Source organism: Lichenostomus cassidix, chromosome 2 (genome assembly GCF_008360975.1).
Source record: "Lichenostomus cassidix isolate B80296 chromosome 2, HeHo_3.0, whole genome shotgun sequence".
NCBI lineage: Eukaryota > Metazoa > Chordata > Aves > Passeriformes > Meliphagidae > Lichenostomus > Lichenostomus cassidix.
Genome location: NC_139482.1, coordinates 104,637,836 through 104,653,370, shown reverse-complemented (window position 1 = coordinate 104,653,370; position 15,535 = coordinate 104,637,836). Strand labels below are relative to the sequence as shown.

The window sequence follows — 15,535 nt, the reverse complement described above, 5'->3', positions numbered from 1 at the left end:
CCAGCCGGGCCGCCGCAGCCGCGGGGGCGGGGGGGCACCTCGGGGCGCCCGCAGCGAGGGGGCGACGGACTCGGGGAGCAGGGAAGAGCAGAGAGGGTTCGCCCTGCCAGATACCCCAGTCTTTCATTTTCTTTTAAAAAAATTATTTTAACCCAGAGGTAATACACACTCTTCTCCCTTCCTGTATAATAACTTTTTTTTTATGGTGAATATTCAACTTCTGTAAAGTTGGGGGTTTTTCCGCGCCTCTCGGCATGTCAGCGAAAGTCCCTTGGCAGCAGCCCGGGAGGATGTGTGCCTGGCTCTCGCTCTAAGCAACCAGGTGAACGTATCCCTCCCCCAAATTTCCTTAGTTTTTGCTCGTCAAAATCAGAGCTATCCGAGAGGAAAAAATGTGGCTCCTCCTTGAGTTGCCCCAATCGTCAGGTGAAGCCAAAGCAAGCTGTGGGATGTGTCCATCCCAACAGCTGGCGGTAGGCATTTTTCCTCCGTTTCTTTCTTATTACCCCCCCCTCCTCAACCCTCTTATCTCAGCTGTGTACAAACTGATATGGTACTTAGCAGGAAAGTGACTGGAAATTAAAATAACTTCGTTCACCAGAGGTTATCAGCTGGATATCTGTCATCATCAGTTTGTACAGAAAGAGTCATCTGCGGCAAAGGGCTGGACTAGAGCAGAGCCGGGCTCTCGGCAGCCGACAGGCATGAGCCCTCCCGACAGAAACCGAGCCCAAACCTGCTGATGCGCGGTCCTGTCGCTCCTGGGGTAGGCACGGCTTTTCTTTCGGTCTTTCCAAGCAAGGTGAACGGGAGGTGAAGAATTTGCAGTATTGGGGATATTATCCGGCTGTAGTGATCCACTCTGCCGGCGTGGGTGAACTGATTGTGACTTGGAAATTTATTCTGCGCGTTAATTTTTGTGGTACAGAGTGGCAGGGGTTTGATCGGAAAACACTTTCCCGAGAAACCGTTTACTTATTAAATTCTACAATTAAAGGTGATACTTCATTCTTGTCAGTTGTGTCTAAATAATATCGTTAAATAATATCGGTCACCCTGCCAGGCTAAAGTGATTTTTTTTTCCTTTTTACTTTTGGGTGTATTTTAGAGAGTGTAATAATAAATAGAAAAAAGTTTTTGCAAGGGACGGCAGTGATTCGTTTTCCTCCCGGCTTGTCTTCCGATCCCAGCTTGAAACGTAAAACATTTTTCTTGTGGTTTTTACCTGCAAATGTGAGACAAGAGCAGTGGATGCCGTGGGAGTCGATGCCCACGCTGCTTCTGCCCAGCTTGGGTGCTACCACTGCAAATTTCTGTGTTGAAAAGCGCCGAGCTTTAAACCCCGCGATTCCTTTCAGTCTTTTGGATGCCCCTTCTCTAGTTAAACACGAGGGTATTTCAAACACGTGTAAAGGTGGATATAAAGCGAGAAATACCGTGAGTTTTTCTCAAGCGACGGGCTTTGCTCACTGGGAGGGGTTTGCCGGTGCTCGTGTAAGCCCAGGGTGGGCGCTGGGGACCTGCCCGGGCCCGGAGGGTGCCTGTCCGAAACGTTGGGATGGCTGGGAAGAACAGACGCGCTGGCCTGGCAGGCGCCTCTTTCCCTGGCTCCAAAGTGACCCGTGTTTTACACTTCAGGCGCCTTGGTTTTTTTCCCTGCCGATTAGCCTGTTTACGTTACAGCCGGGCTACAAGTTTCATTTTATTTCCTCCGATAAACACGATAAGAAAACCCGGCTTTAACTGGGACCAGCGTGGGAAACCATTCCCAGTCACCCCTTTCCTTTCCACTCCTTTTCGTTTCGGGTTTGCTCTCGAGCCGCTCAAATCATAGACTCCTAACTCTTCATTACGTCACTCCTTTCCCAAATCCCTCTCTGCTGACGTAACTTTCACCCCAGGTCTCCGGGGGGCACTCAGGTAGCTCCTGCACCATGCCTGGGTTAGGCACCCGGGGGTGCATGTGCAGCGACATTTTTGAGGGCAGGGGTGCTCAGTTGCGGGAAGACACCGCCGGCGAGGAGGTGCCAGAGAGGTGACCATCGCTCCTGGTCGTTGTGGCCAAAGAGGGAAGAAGGCAGACTGGGGGAAAAAAAAGTTTCGCATCCAATTAAGGCAAATTCCCTCGCGGGCCCTTCAGTCTCCCAAAACTGGGTGGGGGGGAAGCCGTGTGCAAGCGCAGAGCTGTTGCTCCTTCCCCCACTCTCGGGTCTCTGCAAACGTGATCCCTTACGGGGAGGCACTAGGGAGGAGGGGAAGACTCGGTCCGGCCGCATCCTCGTCGCCCCTCAGCCCGGACAGCCCCGGGAGCAGCGGGCATCGCCCGCCGGCTCGGGCCCCAAGCTGCCGGGGCGCTGAGCCGTGGGCCCGGCGCGTTCGGGTGCCAGGCGGTACGAGGGGTCACTTTGGTGACTATCGCAGGCTGGAGTGTATTCTTTTCCGAGACGTGTTTATGTAACTTAATGTACTTTAGAAACTGCTGGGGAGCTTAGGCCGGACTGATAAGCGCGGCGGTTATTATGGGCGACGTGCCGGCACCTCTCCCCCTCGCTTCTCCCCTTCGCTTATCCGCGCTACTTAAAATATACTTTTATCAAGGCCACCCCACGATACGGACTGTTTCCATTCCCCAGCGGCTGTGACATTGAGGCGGACATATCGATCGGGACTCCGGCAGCTCTAGGGAGCTCCCAGCCCAGCGGGGAGCTGCCGGCCGGCCGGCTCCGCGCTTCCCGCTGCCGGCCTCGCAGGGCTCAAGCCACCGCCGCAGGAAGGGCGGCAGAAGCCGGCAGAGCGATCCGCCTCGGCCGGGGAAGAGACGGGTTTCAGAGGGATAGGGTCCTTTGACATCACCCATCACCTCCCTCTCGGGCCGGGCGGGTCAGCCAGGGGAGCTAAGGGTAGTTGTTAGCCAAAGTGACCCTTAGAGCGGCAGGGTCCTGTACCGCACCACAGCAAGGGCAGGGGCGGGCACGGTGAACGTGCCCTTTGCGATAGATCAGACGTGTCCCGTGGTGAGGAGGGACCCCCAATTTCTCAAGGATGAGGAGGAATTATTTTTTCTTTCCCCCAAACGCCTGCCGAAGGGCTGCTGGGTGCTCAGAGGCCGGGCTCCAGCTCCAGCCGTCCTTGCTGGTCGCAGACAGCAGGCTCAGGGCCCCGCGGAGCAGAACACCCTGACCCGGCTAGGGGAACCTTGCCCGCTCCCGCCCGCCTGTCCGGCTCTCCCCCAGGCTGAAGCCGTGCCTGGCGGCCGGGAGCGGGGCAGAAGAATATTCCCCATTGCAGTAAGCGGCCTCCCCGTCGCTGGTGACCTGCTGCCGCGTGCTTTTGGGTGATTTCCACGGTGTCCTTAAACCCTTGACGCTCAAATAAGCATCAGGCAGCAGAGAGCCCTCACGAACATTTATGCAATAAGTGCCCAAGTGTGTGGTTTTTGTGCGGTTGGGGTTTTTTTGTTGTGGGCTTTTTTTTCTTTTTCTTTTTTCTTTTCTTTTCTTTTGGTTTTTTTTTTTGTTTTTTGTTTTTTGGTTTTTTTTGTTTTTTTTTTTTTTAATAATGATCTGCAGATTCTTTTCATTTGCCCTCCCTCCAGTTTCTGAGGTCTGGCTGGTTAATGATTTCAGCCTTTAAAAAAATAAAAAAAAAAATCAACAAAAAGCGCGGAGGAGGCTCCTGTTGCCGCGTAACCTGACTCCCGGAGCGGGAGCTCCGCGGTACCTGCCCGCTGAGCCCCGGTGGGGCGCGCAGGACGGAGGCGATGCCCTCCAGTTCCCAGTTCTCGGGGTGACCGGAACGCAGTCGGGATCCACACAGCACCCTAAAAAACACGATTTAGCTACTTCTGTCCAACAGGCTCATACGCGTTTTGTGTCTTTCTAGCACATACATAGGGACTTTGAAAATGAGTTAAGGAATACTTTTATTGCTCCTCGGCGGTTTTAAAGGTTTTGAGAATCGGTGACTAAAATGGCCTAATTTTGATCCTTTTATCAAGGGGCACCTCAATGCCACTGATACAAAGCGGTGGGGCTGTGTTCCACTTGCTGCTTGCGGTGACGAATATTACGTATTATTTTTAACTGCAGTACGCCTTTCCGCGCACAACATGAGATGAATAAAACACCTCGACTCTGTGTGCGAATCGGCTTTCACACCTAGTGAAAGAACCCGTTTCGAGACAGCAAGGCCAGAAGGAAAGGCCCCCACCCAGGCTCTCTCCGCCTCGTCGAGGGGAGCAGGGAGGCGGGGGATGGGAGCAGCCGCCGCCCGGGGCCGCGGTGGGAGCACAGCGCCCTTCCCGCCGCCGCCTCTCCCGGGCCGGAGCCGGGGGATCACTGTTCGTTGCTTTCTGGGTGCTGGGGAAAGCCCTCATGGCTTTCTTCTGCTGGATCTGGCAGGAAAAGCCGAGGGGATGTTTTTTTACTGCGAGAGGTCGTTGTGGGAGAGAGCTGGGAACGGCGGGACGCTGGCACAGCGGAGCCACGCTTCTCCTCCCCAGCGCTTCAGAGCCAGGCTGCTCCTCATCCTCGCCCCGTCCCCTATCACGGATGTTAGGCAATATTAAATCCGATCTGCAATTAGCTACCCTGCCTCCGCCCCCATGCCCACAGCACAGGTTGAAGAGAGTTAATTCTTTCTCACTTAAACCCACTCCTCCCAAAAGAACCCAAACAAAATCTAAACTAAACAAAACACCAGCAAAAAACAACTGAACAAAAAACATCACCGACTCTTCCCTGGGACTGTTGTCGCCACTGCCGCACACTGTGAAGGAAATACGGGTTTATGCATCGAAACCTGCCGGGAAACCCCCCACATAGTTGTCTTCTTACTTCTCTGCCCCAGGAACTAAAATAAACCATCAGAACAGGTCACAATCTTCCCGTGAAATGTTTTCCGCAGGTCACAATGAATACGTTCTCTTGGAAGCATTTTTCGGGAGTAGCTCCGTTTCATTCGTGTCCACGCTGAGCTCCGGCGGGGCCGCTCCGTTTCTCTTGGCATCGTGGCAACCTCTCGCCTTCTCTTTTGAAACCACTTTCCTCGCCATTTACCTGCCTGACCGAAATGTCTGAGAACATATGCCGAATACTAATAATACTAATACTAATACTGATACTAAACCCCCAAACAATGGGGGTTTATCTCAGCTAAGCAAATCGCTTCTCTCCATCCGAACTAATAACGTTTTGACCCGCTGCTTTCGTGTGATATGTAAAAATTTGGGGACTTTGTCCCTGCTTGGAATGAAAGTAGATTTTAAAACGTTAAAATAATATCTTCCAGAGCGAGTCTGACCAGTTCTGTAAATGCAAGCCCTACTGGATTGGAAAATCAAATCAAAACAACCACATCACAGAATCAGAGATTTCAGAGTTAGCAGCTCGGGGTAATTAGATAGCCTATTAATAGCCTTGCTCCTCGCTGCTATCAAAAGTAAGTAGATGGCTCCTGCCTCGGGATGGTATGAGCAAGCATCCCACGGGAGGTAGGATGAAGACCAAGGAGACGGGGAGAGGTTTCCAACTAGACGTGTGGGGCCCCATGGACAGACAAAACGCGTGTACCCCTTTGGCTTTGCCTGTCATCCCCGCAGACGCCGGCTTTTCCCGTCTTTTGATCGATGGAGGTGTCGGAGAGAGCCGCGGAGGCAGGTCCCGGCCGGGCGGGTCCCATCCCCTTCGGCCCGAAGATAAGCGATGCTGCTAATTCACCTCCGGGGAGGCGACGCCTTCCTTCCCTTTTGCTTTTCTTACCCTCGGTGTTAATAGCTTGGCGGACACAGCCCTCTATTTGCAGTTAAAAGTATAAATATATACTTTCGCCGTGGGAATACCGCAATTGCCATTTCGTTCATGTAATCACTGCCAGTGTTTATCCATTTCGCCTAAGCCTCCGTGACCAAAGTGGATGTGCAAATAATTCGCACTTTTCGATTACTTTAGGAAAAGGTTGGGTTTATGCAGTCGTTATTGCTGCTAACTTTGAGTTTATAATTCAATAGTAAAGGACACCAGTATTTGCAAACAATAAAAAGAACGATTCAAAAGCTGATGGTCCCAAAACTAGGTGCATAATATATTGTTTCCCTGCTGTTATTTGACTGATTTTAAGAGGTCACAGATGACTGAATTTTAAGGAGTCAAACGACTTTCTTTTAATTCCAATTCGATGAGCAAGAAGCGCCGAAGTCCAGTATACATAAGGTTTATTCATGCTGTAATTTCTTACATTTTTTTACATACGTACATCGTAATTATGTCTTGATTCATCTTTCTTGATGGACATAATCATTTAGTATTAAAGATGGAACACAATAACAAAGGAGGTAGGAGTAATCCTAATGTTACTGAGGTTCAAGATTTTTTATTTTTGTGTTCTTAATACAGATAGAGTTAGCAGCCTTTTTCTGAACCAATCCTCACAGTAAATCAATGTTACGGCAGGCTGTAGAGTGCCTACTATTTCCAAGGGTAAAAAAAAACCAAACTAAAAGACCTGTGTTCTTTCAATAAACTCTGATGAAAATACCATGCAACCATCTTACAGGATAACTTCAGAGAGTTGCTGCTAACATCCATAAGTAACCAGGATGGTATCTGAATTATGCATTTAGCATTTGTCAATGACAATCAAACATAAATTTGGCTGATAACAGCTTTAATATTCACCTCTGAAATAAAAATAAATTAACCCCCAACAACACACTTTTAGTACAATACACAGGCTATTTGCTTTGCAGCTCATTTCCATCGTGCTGTTGCTCTAGGTTGTTTTTTCTGATAGGGTGTGTGAAATGGGGCTTACAAAGAAGCCCTGCTTCCGTGTCTCTGCTCATTTATTCAGCTCCTAGAAAGGTCTAAGACTCTTCATTCAGCTGAAATTTGTCCTCATTCATGATGACTTAAGCATTAAGAGCCAGTGCCACATACTCCATGCAAATACCCCTGGAAGAAATAAATCTCGGTAATGGGTCACTTCTGAGGTTACCAACAAGAATTGCTACTCAGCCCTTCAAGTCATTATTTCAACCTAACTTAGCTGGCTTTAAGCAGATTCTTATACAAACTCCAGATGAATATTTGGTCAGCTAATGCAGAGATTTCTGCAGTCACAGCTCGGCAGCAGTTGGTTCCAAACAAACCCAATCAACACTAACTCAGCAGCTACCATAGCTCCTGTAATGAACTTAACAGTAGAGGTAATGTAGGTGCTTTCTCTGATTTATGTCAGGCTCTGTCTGGTTAAACAGCCCCTCTTTAGGATGCAGATGCCATGCCATTGGACACTAAAGATGGCAGATCCAGCTCCATGGCCAGCACACCCTTATAAGCTTACCTTGCCCTTAATTCTGGCGGCCAGTGACCCCAGCAGAAAGGACAACCACAAGCACTGACATCAGTGGCATCTCATGGCGTCACAGATAAATCCAGCAGAGGTGGGACTGTCAGAGCCTGGGAGTGTTGGGAGATGGAAACTCAGCAGTGCTTAGCTGGCTGGAGGGCTTTTCCCTGGCTATTTTCAGCTTTTCCCCAAATGCCCCATACGTGAGACCCTTATGCAGTGCCCCTCCCCGCAGACCACCAACTGGGCTGTAGGAACACAACTTTATGTACCACTACTTAAATCAAAGTGTTTCAGCTTCTATGCTAAGCCAAATTCTTTGCCTCCAAAAAATCTCATAGCAAGCAAAACATTGCATTTTATCAAAAATTCAGATTTTTGTGCTGTTTTTGAAGAATTTAGTCCTTCAAAGAAAATCAGCTTGGAATCAAATATGCAACAAGGTTTATCTTGAGAGAGCAGAAAAAGTGTTTTGTATTTTTTCTCTCTTTCAGTTTGGTAACATACTCACATTTGCGGTGGTAGGAAAGGTCTGTCATGCCTGGACCAGAAGCCAAAACCTCAGCACCTCATCCCTTCTCAGCCACCAGAAGCTACAGAAAACCTCTTGTTTTCTCCTTGGTCAGCAGAGTAGAGAGAAAGCAACAAGACCTGAACTGGCTGGAACTGCTGTCTGTGCTCTGGGTTGAAGGTTTTAAACGTTAAAAATAATAATAATAAAAGGCTAGCATGAATATGCTCCAAGATATTTCACTCATGGAACTGGAGAGGGGTATAATTCAGCCTAAAACCAGAATTTACGCTACGCTCTTATTTTAGTTCCTACTACCTCGGAGAATAGTTACTACTCATATCGCAAAATATGTCTGTGACCTGTGCTAAGTTTTCAAATCCATTTCGTTTTGTTTTTGATAGCTTCAACAGAATTGTTGAATGACATTTCCTCTAGTAGGAGTTTTCCAAACAAATTAACTTCATTCCTGTTTGCAAGAAGTGGAAAAAGCATATTTTCCTTGTGCCTGCTTGGAACTACATGTACCTCCAAGGTCCAGAAGGTGACATATCTTTCACAAGTGTTTCCTCTAATAAGCGTAGAGAGGAGAAAGTAGTGGTTGAGAGCTGTAGCTACCAGAAGATTAAAAATATTCTGTACTGAAATAAGTTAACTGTTGCTCAGCATTTGGACTTGTGGAGCATAGAGATGACTAGCTTGAGCCTATGGAGAGAATTGGAAAGTAAACAACTTTTCAGCTGGGAAAGGAGAGCCTCTGAATTTAATAAGGTTGGACAAAATGAGCTCTAGAACCCTAGAAGAGCTTGGCTGAATGCTAAATGTGAGTATTTAAGCTGAATTCTTCAAGTTGTGTGGGTCTTTTGAATGCAGCCAGCATTCTTACAGCAAAAGTGGAATATGTTGGATATTTTGTCATGATTGAGGGTTGAATTGGGGAGAAATGCTAAGTGGATGGGAAGGGGGGAGGCAAACCCATTCAGTGCTCCATGACTGTTGTTGAGAGAAAAGAAAAAAATCCAAGTTTGGGTTCAGCAAGTCAGTGCACCAGGACAGAGCAAGGGAGAGTGCCATTCCCCTGGTGCAATGCCAGCGGAGAAGGACCCATCCATCTTCTTGCTGCCTGGAAGATGGGGTGTACACTTCAGTCCCCAAATCCCGGGCTGGCAGCAGGGCCCAGGAGGAAACAGGCTTCCCAAATGTGCCCTTTCCCAGCACATGGAAGACAGTGCTGTTTGGGGTCCATACCCCCAAAGCAGGCACAGAGCTGTTGCCAACAACCCCATGGGGTTTCAGAAGCTCTGGATGGATCACGGCCTGTCTTGAACCAGCCCAATTTTTTGCATAGAAGTAGAATCCAGTACACCTGGAATCACATTTTACTGAGGGGAATAACAGTGCATATCCTTTAAGGTATTCAGCCTTATGACACTACCCCATATCTATCAGTCTGCATGTCAAAAAACACACTGCTTAATGGATTAAATTATTTTATCAGTCCTCTCTTTGGAAGGCAGAAACATGCTTTCAAAGCTCAAGAAGTAAAAAAATCTGGTGATAAAGGACTAAACTCTGATGGGAATTTTGCTGGAGGAAGGCCTGCAAAAGTTGACCTGTTTAATTAAAGTGCAATAAAGTTCAATTTCCTTTACATCATTACACTCTAATGTCGACCTTAGAATCACAAATTTGTTGAAACCTGAGAGAAATCGTTCATCTGTGGTTACCTCTTGGTAATAAAAAACCATAAGAAGTTGCTTTTAAGGAAACATGTTAATAATTAAAAATAAATTTGGTGGTCTAAATGAAGAGTACTGATGGTACGAAAAAGGGCAATGACTTAATTTTGTTGATGTCAGTAATTCATTTGTGGGCCATCAAACTATAAACTGGGGTACTTTATTGACTGCAATATATACTGGATATGTGCCATATTATTCAAGAAAAACAATACACTGCAAAAACAATACAGAGAAGAGGTAATTTGTACAGAGTTCATGAGACAATTATACAATCTAATTACAAAAGTGACTCACTATGCCCTTGGTTCTATTTATTAGAAGAGAATTGAAGGACATACTAAACATACTCAGAGTCTAGGAATTTAAATTTAAATCCTGCCTGTACACCCAAGCATCCAGGAACTGGTGTGATCCAGCACATAGATCATGAGTCCCAAAAAAGGATGCCTTGATGTGGGACTCAGGATCCTACTTCATTTTCCTGTGTGATGGAAGTTAAACTGCTGCCCCCTTTTCCTGAGAAATGCTTTGAAAGTCGGTCAATATTACAGAAAAACTTTTAATAATGCTAATAACACACAAAAAGGAGTGTAATTAATTACTTATTTCAAAAGGTGACTGCAGTTTGAGATCTGCTGTGTTTCACATGCTTCACTAGTACAAAGCCTCTGGAGAAATGCAGCAGGAACATTTGAATGCAAGTAGAAGTGTTTCATGTTCAAACAGAAGCAAATCACTGAGATGCCACAACACAAGACATAACCAAGGCTTTGGACATCACTCACTCACAGAGAAGCTCACCTAAGCATAGAAACGACCAAAGCCAAAACAAAATATTCTGTGAATTTTTAAGTTGTAGCTGCACTGCAACTGTTTGAACTCTTTTCAGATGTTTTTCCTTAAAATTTAATACTTTTTAAGGAACATAAAAATATTTCCTTTCTTGATCAAGTAAGAAACTTTATTAAATAAAACCATTTTTTAAAATCTCTTCTGATGTTTTTTATTCTCAATCTACTGTGCATTTTGTATTTGAATAGGTTTTAATGGGTGACGTCCAACCATACCATAGCAAATTGTGGAGGAGGCTAGTATTCAGAATGACTATAAGGAGTATTTGTTTATAAAACAGGAAAAAAACCTCAGTGTCTATTTGTTTTTATTAATGGTAATGCTGGCTTGCATACAATATTTTTTTTCATAAATGCTGTGGGGATCTGGGAGGCAAAACAGCTAATGGAGAGCCTGGGACACTTGAGTCCAGTTTTGACCCAGGTAGGAAAGTCGTAATTCTGCATATTGGAAGATACAATTCTACAGCACATTGGCCTTGGTGCAATCCTTGCTTCAGAAATCGACTCCCTCTGCCAGGAAGGACTCTTCTGCCTGGAGGAGTCACTCCAGTGCCAGCACAGCAATCCACTGCCTTCTCCCAGTTGTATTAATGAAATTCCTTGTGGGACCACACTGGAAGAAACACCATTGAAGTGATTACAATTAAAAATAGCTCTTCCTCTGCTCCTCCCACAAAGAGTTTATTTTTAACTTCCATCACTTCAGTGAGCTGATTTAAGCACTGCTCTACACGCAGTTGTTTTGGCACAACTGAGGAGGTGACAAACTGCAGGCCAGAGGTGGGGACAAGCATCTGGGGCAGGAGCTGGCTGCAGCAGCTTAGCTGGCAAAGACAGTGTATCATGGGACTATGGTGTGATAGTTCACTGGATGAACTTAAACTTTGCCTTTCCTGAGTGTTTTCACAGCCATGAAGCATCTCTGCTCCAAATTCCTAGTACAGGGGTGCAGACCCAGTGTTGGTTTCTAAGCCCAGCCTGGTTCATCTACATTAGAGATTTACAGTCATGTGAGCCATATTGCTGAGAAATGCAGTGTAAGTGAAGCCTCAGCTGAATCCTGAGGCTGATATCCTTAAAGACATTTAAGGACATTTCAGGCAGTGGAAGGCTTAAATGGACAGGGTTAGGAGCAGGTCAGTGACAATGCCTTGGCCATAGGACAGTGGCCACCTAGCTACCCAACCTCCCAGCTCTCTGCTCACAGCCTTACATGTTTGCAATACATGCAAAAGATCAAGCTGTGTATGTGACTCAGGATGGAGTAAGAACTTCTGCCAGGTCATTTTGGCCATGATTTAGGACTCTTCCATCTTTTCTTAAAGCACAGGCGGTGAGTCACTCGCTGAAACCTTCTTTCTTATCTCTCCAACTTCCTGACATTTTATAGACCTCAGGCTATGGTGGCCCTTTGACTTCTTCTGTCCCCTGCCTGTGATTTTGGTCTTTTGAGGACTTGAAAGCTACAACCTAATTTAAATTTTCGTTAACAGCTATGTAAGTAAGTACTTGGGTGAACTTGCATAGCCTTTAAGCAGCTGGGAAGTCAGATAATATCTAATCTTACCCCAGTTAGGATAAAAGAGTGTCCCTAGCACACTATTAACCAATGTGTTCTAGAGAAGACAACACTGCATCATATATCCTACAACTCCCTACATTAAAAACTATTATCTGACTGGCTCACATGTGAAAGCATCACAGCATGACATCATCTAGAACCCACTGACCTGAATGGAAGAAATACCAATTCAGCTGAGTCTGGAGCTCTCCTTTTAATGCCTCAAGTAACTCACTCCACCCATCACAGTCTGAGTTTTGAGCCTCCACCATGTTCATCAGGCATTATTTTTTCTTCCAGTCTTGACTTAGACTAAAAAACTAGATGATTTTTGTGATCATAACTGGCACTTCTGGCAGATTCAATACTTCACTGTCAAATCCTTCGATAAGAAGGTCTTGTTGGCCTGAACAAGCATATTTCTCCTCTTCCTCTCCATGCTCACTGTTTCCCTCATCCCTGAGGTGGAGTCCCTGAGACCTTCTTGTAATGCAAATATATTTAAAACAAATAAAATATAAAAAAATAACATCACAATGGCTCTAAAGTAGCACTTCCATTGCACTCTACTGTATCATGATAGCATAAATAAAATGCCAACTGAAAAGACAACTTTGAAAATCATCTAGCTCACAAAAGTATGATCTTGTGATGGAATGGGGCAGCCCAGGCTTGGCTCTACTATGCTGGACCACAAGGATCTCCAATCCTTCAAAAGCTCAGTAGAGTCTTAGTCTGCAGAATTAGCCTTGAAACCATTTCTTCAAAGGCTCTCACCAGTTTCAATGACTTTGCCTGCAATGGAGTATTTTTCTGTTTGTGAATTTCATTCATGCCTTTTCTGTCCTGATTTCGCAGAGGTGAAGTATAGTAGATTCTGTACAGAGTATACAGAATCTACACATTCACTCTGGAGAGCACAATATATAGTACATAAAAGGTTTTTAAAAAGCCATCTTACTTTCCTAACAATCCTTACATATCCATCAGACTGGAAGTTATTTCAGACAATACTCATGCTTCTCATAAAAAGCCATATCAAAGTCAGCCAAAATTCCAAGAAAAAAAAAAAAAGAAAATAGAAGGGCAGGAAGGTAAGTAATCCATTTTGGAGCTGCCAGGTTGTGACCTGAGGTATGTTTTCACAGGAAAGGCAAAAATGAGGTTCTTTCCCTCATGAAGAACAATACAGTGATTTAAGGAACGGTAAATGATGAACATACAGTTGCTGCCTGCAACTGTATTTCCAAGAAATTCCCAAGAAAAGGACTGATCAGATGTAGTCATAGTGGATGGCTACAAACTGCCAGACAGGCAGTATTGACTCTGAGCTCCCACTCCTGAGCTCCCTTTCCCGGCTGCAGTTTATGTAAAAGACTATAAAGAAGGAAAACCCATGGAATAATGAAGATGAATGCAATAAATAGACCTGAGCCTGTCTACTTGTTTTAGTGGTTAATGCCACTAGAGAAACCCTGCAGGGCTTTATGCAATTCTTAGTGATGAAGATTTATGAAGCCCTTTTAAAAACTTCATTAAGGGGTCAGAGAGATTTAAGTGGCCTCACAAGCTCTGCACTAAGCCAAGAGATTCACTTTGCACAAACTCAGCCAAAGGCAGGGAGGACAGAGCTGGTTTGCAAGGGCTCTTCACACAGTCTGGGAACAATGCTGGCTATCCTGTGCAGCTGGGCAGCACAGCTTAATGCTAAAGTCCCAAGCAGGGCTGTGGCAACTAAGATGGTTAAAGGAAGCTGCTTAGCAGAAGTATTTCCTCTGAATAATGTTAAGGCCAGCATAGTCTCACAAGCAAGCCAAGTGTGTATACACTGCTCATATAATTTTCTTCTTCCAGTTTCCCTTGGATTGTCTGAAATATGGTAATGCTTTTTTTTTTTTTTGGTAGTTGGGATGTATTTTCCTCCTTCTGATGACAAGTGCTGCCTGAATCCCGTCAAATCAAAGCCCAGAATCATACCTTCCATAATGATGCCTCCAAGCAGTTATTTAGGACTGCCACTATTTAGATATAAATAGCAGTACTCATTAATTTAGCAATCACTCCCAGCTATGAAAATGCAAATTGGGTTGGCTTGTTTGTGTTTTCGAGAAAGAGAGACGGTGGTGGTGGTAGGTGGGAAGGGGAATATTCCCCAGGTGCTGCTGTTTATCACCTTTTTGTCTCACCCTGAGCCAGGGAATGTTTCATCTGCACCCTGCAGAGCTTTGCTGGGCTCTGTTCCACCACCACTGAGGTGGGTGTGCATCATGCACCTCTTGTAAAGTTGGTTCTTGGACTGACAGACTGTGTCAACCCCATAAAGAAAATAAATCCTGGACTTTTTTTTTTTTAAAGGTATGCAGCAAAATAAGCTCTGGTAGCTGGCAAAGGCAGCAAACTTTGACAGAGCAAGAGATGAAGGCTGTTTTGGTAGCTTCACGAGTAAAACTACCACTCCCTTTGGGTTGCTGGAGCTGCCTGGCCATGAGGAAGCAGCCATGATGGAGCAGACTTCATGAGCTGTCATAAAATTGAGTATAAACCAAAGCAGCACACATCCTCCAGAAGCTGTGTTTCAGCTTGACTGCCCACCTGAAGTCAACACCCACATTTTATAACCCAATATTCTGTGCTTCTTATGGAGTGTGGGAGGTGCTACACAGCCTCAGTGCCTGGTGAGCAGGAGGGGAGCCAGAAGGAAAGAAGGTAAAAAGACACAGTAGAGCATGGAAAAAGGGAGACCTGAAAAATCTGCAGTAAGAAGTGCTGAGCCGCACTCTTGAAGACTTCTGTCACCTCACATCCCATCCCTGAGAGCTGCCAGCAGCAGACACTTACAGAAACCTCCCCAAAAAATGCTGGTTATTATACCCAGCATGTTAAATACCTTGGAATCTCCATGTTTCCATCATGAATTGAAGCGAGCTCCTGAATTTTAGCACTGCTTTGTTGGACAGAGAATCTAATAATGGAATCAGTTTAACAACTAATTTTCAGGATTTGAAGGGAGCTTGTTCATGCCAGCCCTCATTCAGGAACACACTTTTAACACTCACAGAACTTAAAGCACCTGCTTTACACTAAATGAGAGGAATAGATGGAACCCCGCACTTGTGAACAGGGCTCCTCAGTTAGGTCTCCTGGCAGAATGGCTCAAGCCTAGGGTAGCCTCTGGCAAGGGTTGAATTTATGAATTATGCAACAGGCAGCTCCCTGCTTGAAATCAAACTGTAGCAATACTTCCCAAATAGTTATCCAATAAACAATTTAATATTAATGAACTGCATCAGAAAGTTTATCTACCATTACCTCTATCCTGCAGCTTCTCTTAGGAGCCTTACCTCACCACCCTCATTTGAATACAATAATTTCTGATGCGTTCCCAAAGGTAGCAATGAAGTCAGGAGGTGTCCTCCCATCTGCAGGAGCAAGCAGAGACCCAGGAGTGAGTGGATTACGACTAGGGCTGGCAGGAAGGAGAAGCCTCCCTCGTGACAGTGAGTCACAAGATCATCGCCTT

At 45.7% G+C, this 15,535-nt stretch overlaps 1 long non-coding RNA gene across 1 annotated transcript in view; it reads left to right on the top strand.

Annotated features, from left to right (window-relative positions):
• Nucleotides 1-59: 59 nt before the first annotated feature.
• LOC146441900 (uncharacterized) overlaps nucleotides 60-15,535 on the top strand; it is a 42,916-nt gene continuing 27,440 nt past the window's right edge. Inside the window, exon 1 of the long non-coding RNA XR_014850071.1 lies at nucleotides 60-766. This is a non-coding gene — a long non-coding RNA (uncharacterized LOC146441900). The remainder of the gene's footprint in view (nucleotides 767-15,535) is intronic.